A 9,442-nucleotide genomic window follows, 5' to 3' on the forward strand; every position below is an offset into this window, starting at 1 on the left:
AGAGGCACTGAATTAGAGGTAGAGGGCATGGCAGGTGTCCCAGGGGCAGATGTAACAAAGGTTACACCACTGATGACGTGCAGTCGTTCCTCATCTTTATCATTTAAGTGATTGGAGAATTCTCAGTGATGGCAGACCTTGATTGATTCATCGGTCACCGGCTGGAAGATGGAGGAGCCGTGACGAACGGAAGGCATAATTAACTAAATAGAAAGCACCCGGGGTCTGTGACACGTCGCACGTAGAAATAACTGCGCCATATGCTTTAATTGTTCACTGCCGACGTCGTCAGCAGAGAGACTGAAGTCAGACATTTCGAAAGACTGGCAGTCGGTTTCCCCCCCCCCCCTGAGCAGGTACCAAGTCTTCAAATCAGCTGGCAAATCTTTTCAACCAGTTTTATTTCCTCACATCCCATGGCGCTGCTCGGGTGGAAGACAATCAAACCTCATTTTGCGAAAAAATCTCTCCTCTCATCCAGCTGGGCTGTAATAGAACACTCAAGAATCAATCTGACTCTGGGGAAGAAGGGAAAAAAAAAACATTACAGTCGAAGGAGCGACGTAAAGTGACACCTTTGTTTCATTGTAATACAGAGAGGGACTTTCAGATCGGAAAATGTTAGACTATATTAGATCTAATTTCTGCTCTAAGAAAGAATTACCATGAAATCAAAAAAAAAAAAAAATAATCAAATGAACCTTCCAGTCATAATGAGAATGCAGGTGTTCCGGGAGCTAGCACTGGTACAGGTACCACACAAAACACCGTCCCAAATAACAGTTGCAATATCTTGGAAAGCAGGCGCCGGACTCTCTGCCATTATTTATTCATATATAATTTGTTTAAGATCATGTGGATTGCCTCTTTTTTTCGCACCTCAATATATACTGCTGTTGTGCTGTGTGGTGTTGTCTGAACATGAGTGTGTGCTCTGCATTTGTTTAGGGATTTAATGGCGTCTACTGTGGAGAGAGTGGTTGCTACGTTTCGCCTACTTTTTATTGGGGAAAATTGCTAAAATACATTAAGTGATGTCAACTAGTTAACTTAGATTCGGGAGCAGGGCCAACCCTAACCCTAACACCTCTAATGACCTGTCAAGGCTACTTATACCTGGCAAACCATCCAGCGCTGATTGTCTCAGATTTCTCGACCCGCCCTCCCTTTCTCGTTCCCTCTCATCCCTTCGTCCTCCCCTCATCCCTTCCCATTCAACCCGATGCACACTTCTCTCACATCTCATTCTAGGTACCATCTGGGGGGCCTGTAATCAGCTCACCTCAGACGGAACCCCCACGCTGGGTCTCCCTCCACCCCGGTCTTCACTACGACCTCCCAGACCCGCGTAACAGACAACTTCCCCTCATCCACCTCCACCCCTCCCCTTTACATCCATCCATCTGTCTCTGTCATCCGATACCAGAATTTCCATTAAACCTGTAAAATGACATATTGGTGTGGTGTGGTCCTTGCTAGTTAAGTAGAACACAAGAACAACACACATGTTTTTCACGTGCAAATCCCTGCACTTGAAAAAACTTGTGGTTACCTAAATGATCCTGCATAATTACATTGATTATTTATACAGATCGCTTCCTTGACAGTTACCGTGCTCGGCAGATGGATTTGTTCAAATGTCCAAGATGGATGACAATAGAAGGAATGAAGGAACTGCCACGAAACGCCATGTTGCGGGCTGAAGTGCGTGAACAATATTTTGCCATACTTAAGATCAGATGGAGCGGTCGTCAATGGGCACCGGGCTTTGCTGCGGATTTGTCTGCACGGGGAATATCACTGAAGTTTCCGGAGGTCCCTCAACCGCCCGAGTTGGATCCTTCTCTTTGCGTCAGGTTCTGTTTCGATAGAGCATCGGTCATGTCAGGGCACAAGGGGAGGGGTTCAGGTTCTCCTGAAAGAAACACTTTCGACAGCAGTTTATGAGCGCTGCAATTCTCATCGGCTGAGTTTAGTGCTTAGCACCTTTTTTTGACATTGTGCAGACATTTGCAGTTGCTAGCTGTATTAGTGGAGGCTGTAGCTGAATATAACAGAACTCGTGGACAAACAAAAATAGCTGTTGCAACAGATGCAAACCAAAAAAAAAGTGCTACATTTTGCAAATTGTTTGAGGAGCAAAGCTCAACGCTATACGTGACCGACTGTATATCTTTGATTGGAACACGTAAAGCTACGTGCGCGGCTTTCCGGGATGATTGAGGGGGGGGGGCGACTTGGAAGTGCCCAGATTGACAGAAGAACTGATGCAAAAGCATGAGATGGCGGACCGGGACGTGTTTGCTTCTGGTGAGCGCAAGCTGCCTTCAGCGTTCCGTTGCTCTGACTCTGGCTGTAGGTCTATCCAGTTGCATCCAGAGGTATTTTTGGTCTACGCCCGTTGATAATGCTGCTCGTAAACTGAAGAGGTTCCAGACAAATCTGCACGTCCAAATTGGCCTGGTCGATGTCGGGCTAACAGTAAGTACCAGAACCATGAAATGCAGAATGATAAGTCAGCGTGACCAAAAAACAAATATGTACAGTACCTGGTTATGTTATATACAGCATGTATGCAACAGTAAGCGGTTATGTAAAAGAGGCAATATGTACAGTTGAATATGATCAGAGTTAAATAACAGTCAGTTGATTATAGATAACGGGGAATGCAAATACAGCAGCACCAGTAATGCATTACCAGTGGGGCAAAACAGAGGTTAACAAGCAGAAAGACTGAGATAATCAGTCCACGCGAGGCTGTGTGTTAATGCCCTTATGTGCTCAAGAGTTGTTTTATGTATGTGTTTGTCGATGTGAAATGCAGATAGGTGTATGAGGATGTGTCTGTCTATCTGTCTTTGGGGGTGGGAAGTGTCTCCGACGACGGAGCGCGTTATTGTAGCGGAACTATTTTCAAATGTTAGTGGAGAGCTGTGTAAATATCTCGATCTACTAGTCAAGATTTATAAATGTGCAAAAAATAAAATAAAATAAAATAAAATCTGTATTCAGATTTGCAAGTGTGTTGAGATCCATAAACGCGTGGACAAATCTGTAAATGCGTACACAGATCTGTGAATGTGTACATTCAATACACACACACACACACACACACACATTGTTCTTTCTTTACTTTAATAGGTCTATCATGTCATTTCCATTCTTTCCTTTACCCTCCTGTTGTCTAGGTGAGCGAAGGTGCTGTGAAGTCACTGTGGACCTTTTCAGCCTTACCTTATCAGATGTTTTCGCAGAAAACGTATGAAACACATTGGCATTTTTTCGGATATGTTCAGAACACTTTTTAAACTTTAATTTCATAAATAACTAATGAATAAATAATGAATAAAAGTTAAGGGGGGGGGGGACTCTGTGTTTCCATTAACGATGCTTGATGCTCAAACGTAGTTGAAGTTGATGAAATTCCACCAGCATGTCCGCTTCCCCGCCAGGGGGACGCAGCACCTTGCACCGCGTTCGCACCGTTCCCGGCAGCTACAAAGCCCTCCCCCGCCCCCATTTGATGATACGGTGATCACAAAGACAATAAAATCATTCCCCAACCAGAAGGCCTGGATGAATGGAGAGGCGAGGGCCCTATCCAGAGCCCCAAAAAAAAAAGCTGCCCTTCAGTCAGGTGACAAGGAAGCGTACAGCACCGGCAGAGCGAGTCCGAAAACTGGCATCAAGGAGGCAAAGGAGAGACTGGAGAGAGACGTCAACACCAACAAAACCAAAGACGTGTGGCAGGCGATCCAGACCATCACAGGTTGCCACGGCACAACCTCCATAACCGCGAGAGCCCAACGTCTCCACTTCCTACGTCGCATTCTACGGGGGCAAGGTAGAAAGCGTCCTGACAAGTTGTTTTACTGCTTGGCATGGCAACTGCAGGACCTCTGATTGTAGGACCATGCAACGGAGCGATGAAAACAGCAGAGAAGGTCATTTGCCTTCCATTCAGGACATTTACAACAAAAAAAATCACCCCCTCTAATAGACTGTTCAACATACTGGAAAAAAGTACAGCAGCATCTGGGCCAGAACCACCAAGACTATCTAACAGTCTGACCGCTGCAGACTCTTCCGAAAGGTCTAACTGTTAGACCTTTCGGAAGAGTCTGCAGCGGGGTTAGACTCTAACCCCTTTTGTTTCCTGTCTTTATGCAGACAGACAGGTACCACTCTCTGCACCACTTCATCTAACTCATCAAGAAAGCACGGCTCAACTGATTTAAGCACAAATGAAGCTGTCTCAACGTGCCTTGCCAGTTTCCTGTATAGCGCCATCCACCCCCAGAAGCCTCCGCCCTGCTCCTCTCCTGGGTGACCTCTAAACTGATCTTAACTTCTGAGACTGACTGAAAGCTTTAAGATGTAGGATAGAGTGTATTTACAGCGAATTGTCCATAACTGCTGTAAACAGAACTGTCAATCTACAGCTTCAGGCCTCTGGTCATTTGTATTTGACTTCTTTCTCAGTTTAAGCAATCGAAGGTGCATTTATACCAGGGCGGGGAGTCGGCCGCCTCTCCTTTGGCAGTTCAATTCACAGTTGTCATGCTTTGCCGCACATGAAATTATTTCTTATTTGTTCACCATACGTGGCCTGATACCCAGTGTTATCTCTGACCGGCCACCTCAGACTTTCTATTCGCGTCTACTCCAGCCTGTCTGTCAGCTGTGAACGGTTACGGCTGCTCTGGTGTTCAGAGGCAACTCAATTTTTCCAAAGAGCGGACAAGAAAGGAGAGGAGAGAGCTGTCTTATTTAACCCTTAAATCCATGGGTGTTTTTATAATGCAGATGTTTGTGGGAGTTCCTCAGCTGAGGTGGTTCTGTTTCCGGATACACCACAGACCTTTCGAGCATCCCTCATCTTTTGGAAGTTGTGGCACCTCCTTTCCCTTTTTCTCCAGCCATGACAACAGCTGAAGGCAAAGGTTTTCCCAGGACAGTGCGACGCTTGTGAGCTCTTCTGGCAACCAAGTTGGAAAAAATAAAGTAGGAAGAACAACAGGCAGGAAAGTCGAGGTACTTGAGGTAATTACATAAAGGTTCCCTCATCAGTCTTAACTTACCCTGGGACCTCTACTTGGATGGTATCTTGACTGTTGCTGTCCCATTCAGAGCCCATGTCCTCTGAGCTAGCTTCGTCATTCAAATATAAATGATCTAATTCACAAAATGGCACAAAGATTCTTCATCGCCAGTGGCCTCAGGCACATCTTTGTATCCAGAGCTGCTATCCTCAAAATCCGACAGTATCAAAAGGAAGTGCTGCTCTGCGCCAAACCTGACGCTCAGGGGCTGCGCCATCGTGTTACCGTGACAGTGAGCTAATATAAAACAAGGTTATTCATCTGCGTCTGTATTCATTTATAGTAAGACAACAGCGCCATCATGCGGCCAAACAGGAAAACACATGACCCGCTCTCACTCGCATCCAGCATACTGGGGGGGAAAAGTACATAATACGCTTACGTACCTTGGGTCTCTAGGGACCATATAACCTTTTTTAGAGAAAAATATTAGAAAAACTGTTTGTTTTAATCCTTTTTGACATTCTATGCCTCATTGAATAAAATTAATGAATTAGTAAGGGTGTAATATAGTCCTGGGTCGCTAAAAAACCTGAGGTAGGCATTTAAGGGTTAAAATGTTCTCCATGTCTTGGCCTTCTCACTTTTTCTTTCTCAGAACTTCAGCATCCGTTTCACCCCGTCTCTCGGCTCTCACACAGCCGAATGGATTGTTGCCGCCATCTAGCGTTCCAGTTCCAGTACTACAACTAAAGAAAGCTGATACTGCTTTTGGGGGAGCGGTTTCACAAGACAAAGGTCTATGTATTTGATTTGAGTCATAAATCAACATATACACCTAACCCCGAATATTAAATAGTGCTATTTATTTAGTAAAGGTTGACACGGTTTCCCTGGCCCTGTCCAAAATCATGACAACATCAAAGACTGCTGTGTTTTAGACTTCTTTGGAAGTCATGACGTGCATAAATATCATAGGTGTTACACAATGTACAACTTTATACTCTTGGTATTTAACATCATCTGGTGAGCTATTCCAAATTTTGGCCTGACAGCTTGAAAGAATCTAGATCGAAAAGAACCACGTCTATGACTTTTGACCGCACTTTCTTTAGACCTCTGGAACATTCAAACAGCTGTGACTCCTGTGCCTGGCCATTTACGCACGACATGATCACTTCCTGCTAAATCTTTTTAACGTAACTAGCGTGTCTTTTATTATGATTACCGCTCATCTTATGGCGTAGGAGAGAATGCATTCTACATACGGTAGCAATAAGGAAGTAGGCTAAGACAGTCATTTGACAGAAGACCATTTGACGAAGTGGTATTGCGCACAGCTTTTTTATTGGTATCACGGTTATTTGTGTTACTTTGATTGCACATTGTTTACTCCGTTGGCCGCCTGTAATGGAAGATGCCGCGCTGTTCTGTGTGTTTGACTCGGCAATGACAATGAGTACGCATGTCCTGTGTGTTGGCTGTATGCTATAACTTGACCTGTCTTAATTTAACTTGATGTGGACGCACGTGAGTCAAGTTGGAATGTCCATTTAAAGCAAAAACTTTAAGAACGTTATTATGATCTTAATGAGCACCGTGTGTAAGGAATTGCCTAAATGCATTCGGGGGGCGCCCAACAACAATCACAGCATCAATTAAATGACATATATTGGTGTCACCATTATAATTATATATATATTTTTTTTTTTAAACGTTAATAATTGTGATGTGTGGTGAAAGACAGGCAACTGTATCGTTTTGGGAAAGCAGGGGACTTTTAGGTGAAGCCAAATGCCCAGCGTCTTCTGAAATGTGTCCTGAAATCTCATCAATCTGGCACTTTATGATCAAAAAATATATATATACACACACACATATCTGAAAAGAGAAAGATGACCCCTTCGGTTTTGGGTCACTGTGCACTGTTTCACCACCTCTTCATTCAGACAGGAATGCAATCGAAAACATATAAATGCTCTCGTGGGGTATGCTAAGTGAGATTGAAAACGGAATCTGTACAGTGTGTTGATTCTTATTGGTGAGATAATGGCCGCCTACGTGATAGAAACGTCATCGTCATCGCTGACGCTGCCAGGAAAAATGCTGCCACTACCAATTTGGGCTTCTGGGCCACAATTCCTGTCACCCAAGAGGCCCTTCCTTCTTTGTGACGGGCCGAGAATCGTCAAGGTGGAGCGTGTACGTGTCAGAACGTCACTTAGCGACAAGGAGGCGTCAGGCATCAGCATTGGGAAAGTTAATTTGGTTTATTTTGGATATCTGGGACCAGCCTTGTAGCCCTTCTGGCATTTTCCACCTCTGCAAATCTCTATTCCAAACATTACTCGGAACTGACCTATCAACAAACAAGATCTCACAATATGGACAAACGCGAGCATTGTTCAGCCTTAACCGTGTCTTCATAACACATAATTACTACCGTACGCCTCCAACCTCATCTCCATTTCTAGCACTTTCTCCTCTGCCTGAGGGTCTCTCTGCCCTACCTCTCTATATCTGTGTACTCACTGAATGTTCATGCACTGCTTTTCAGTCCCTGTATTTACATGCATGCCTTACGAATCCCCCATTGCACCACAGCGAGGCTGCAAATAGCTAAATAACAACATGTCATCAGTATCAGAACGGGGAAAGGAAGCCAAAGTATCATCTTTAGTCAATCTTCATGTTTTTTTTTCAACTGGTGGAGTCGCCCCCTGTTGGCCATTAGAAAGAATGCAGGTTCCACTTTCCAGACCTCGCAGGTTGGGACTTTGCTCCAGTGCGCTACTAGTAGTCAGGGTTGTACGTGACTCTGTTGAGCCTGAACATCCGGAGCGACGAAAGGACTGCGGGTTTATGACCGGCCTGCATCTCCACAACGACAACTTTGGACATTTGTTTGGTGTAAGGCCAGAAAGATGGCCTAACCCCCCCTCCACCCCCAAACCCCGCCGGTTCAGCACCATGGACAGAGCATCTTACTGCGGTACTCACAACTGAAATGCTGTCTAAAAGGTCAAATCAGGTACATGATGGTCCCATTGAGAGTAAAATGGAGATATAAAGCAGGGTGTGCTTTAGGAACAGAACAAAAAGTTCGGAAAAAAACAAAACAACAAAACAAAAACAGTGAAGAGCTGTGAAAACTAGAGTTTCCAGAAGATGGCAGTGTTCGGCAATGTATCGGGGACGGCAGCCCTCCTCCGATCCTAGTGCAGAATTTTAGTAATTAAAAACCATAAAAGCAAGCAAGAGTGAAAACAATAAAACAAACTAGTTCAAATACATTTGATTGAAAAGAAAACGAGTTTTCTTGAATGAAAGCGACGGTTAACGGGCGGGTCTTCTTGAGCCTGGGTTTTTAGAAAGTAGTCGGCGTTGTCTCTTCTGGCATTTGGCATCACATCTGAGCGCCAGTGATCCGCAATCGGCGCCGACCCGAGAGGTCTGAGCCGGGCCAGGAGATCCGACAAGTATCTTGGATCGAAACCCTAAAGCGCGACGTGCAATAGCGAGGGTTCTTATTACCGTTATAGATACGATGTGACATCGCTTCTAATGGTCTGTTTTGTGGAGCGGGTTCACTGCTTTGCACAGCACACATCACACAGCACACAGCATCATAGTAATCTCAGTTTCCGCAGTTTAAATCTTTGTTGAGCCAACTGTTGATCACCCTCTTGCGTGTGCGTGAGCCAGGCCCGCGGACTCACGGGCAGTCAGCTCGTCGCGGTTCTCGTCGCAGCTTCCGCTTTCAAAATAAAAGCACACTTCCCAATGCTGAAAAAGACCATGTTGCCGTACGTAGGACAATTCCGATAGATTAGCATAGTTCCTTTGCAACAATTGCTTTGCTGAATGTCGTCTTTATTTCCACTGTTGTTCTTTGACGCACATGTCACATTGTGCACTTCGAGCAAGGGCGAGAACAGCTGGTGTCGTTTCTAAATTTAGAAATCCGTCATGTTAACAGCTTTGAATAGATTTATTTATTTATTTTTGTATGTCCGCTCAGAGAAAGCCTAGGCACATTTAATTCCTACCGCCGGACCCAATTGGTCGCAGACGGTATTTTCCATGTTGTAGTCCTAAAAAAAAAAAAAAAAGTTATTTTACCAACCATTTCACAAATGCTGACTGCCGTTTATAACCACCGGCTGATATAAAACCATAACAACAGCCGTGTGGGTAGCTCATGGGCTGCCATACTCAAAAACAGTGGTTGAGCCGCGTGCTTTTATTTCGAAAACGCCACAAAAAGGAAGCGCCGCGCGTGTTTCGTCGCGGGCAGCTTCGCAGCCTCCACTCCAGAGAGAGAGAGAGAGAGAGAGAGAGAGAGGGGGGCGGGGGGGGGGGGGGTGGGAGAGTTTTCCAGGGTTTCGCAGCAGTGGAGC

Source organism: Enoplosus armatus, chromosome 14 (assembly GCF_043641665.1).
Source record: "Enoplosus armatus isolate fEnoArm2 chromosome 14, fEnoArm2.hap1, whole genome shotgun sequence".
NCBI lineage: Eukaryota > Metazoa > Chordata > Actinopteri > Centrarchiformes > Enoplosidae > Enoplosus > Enoplosus armatus.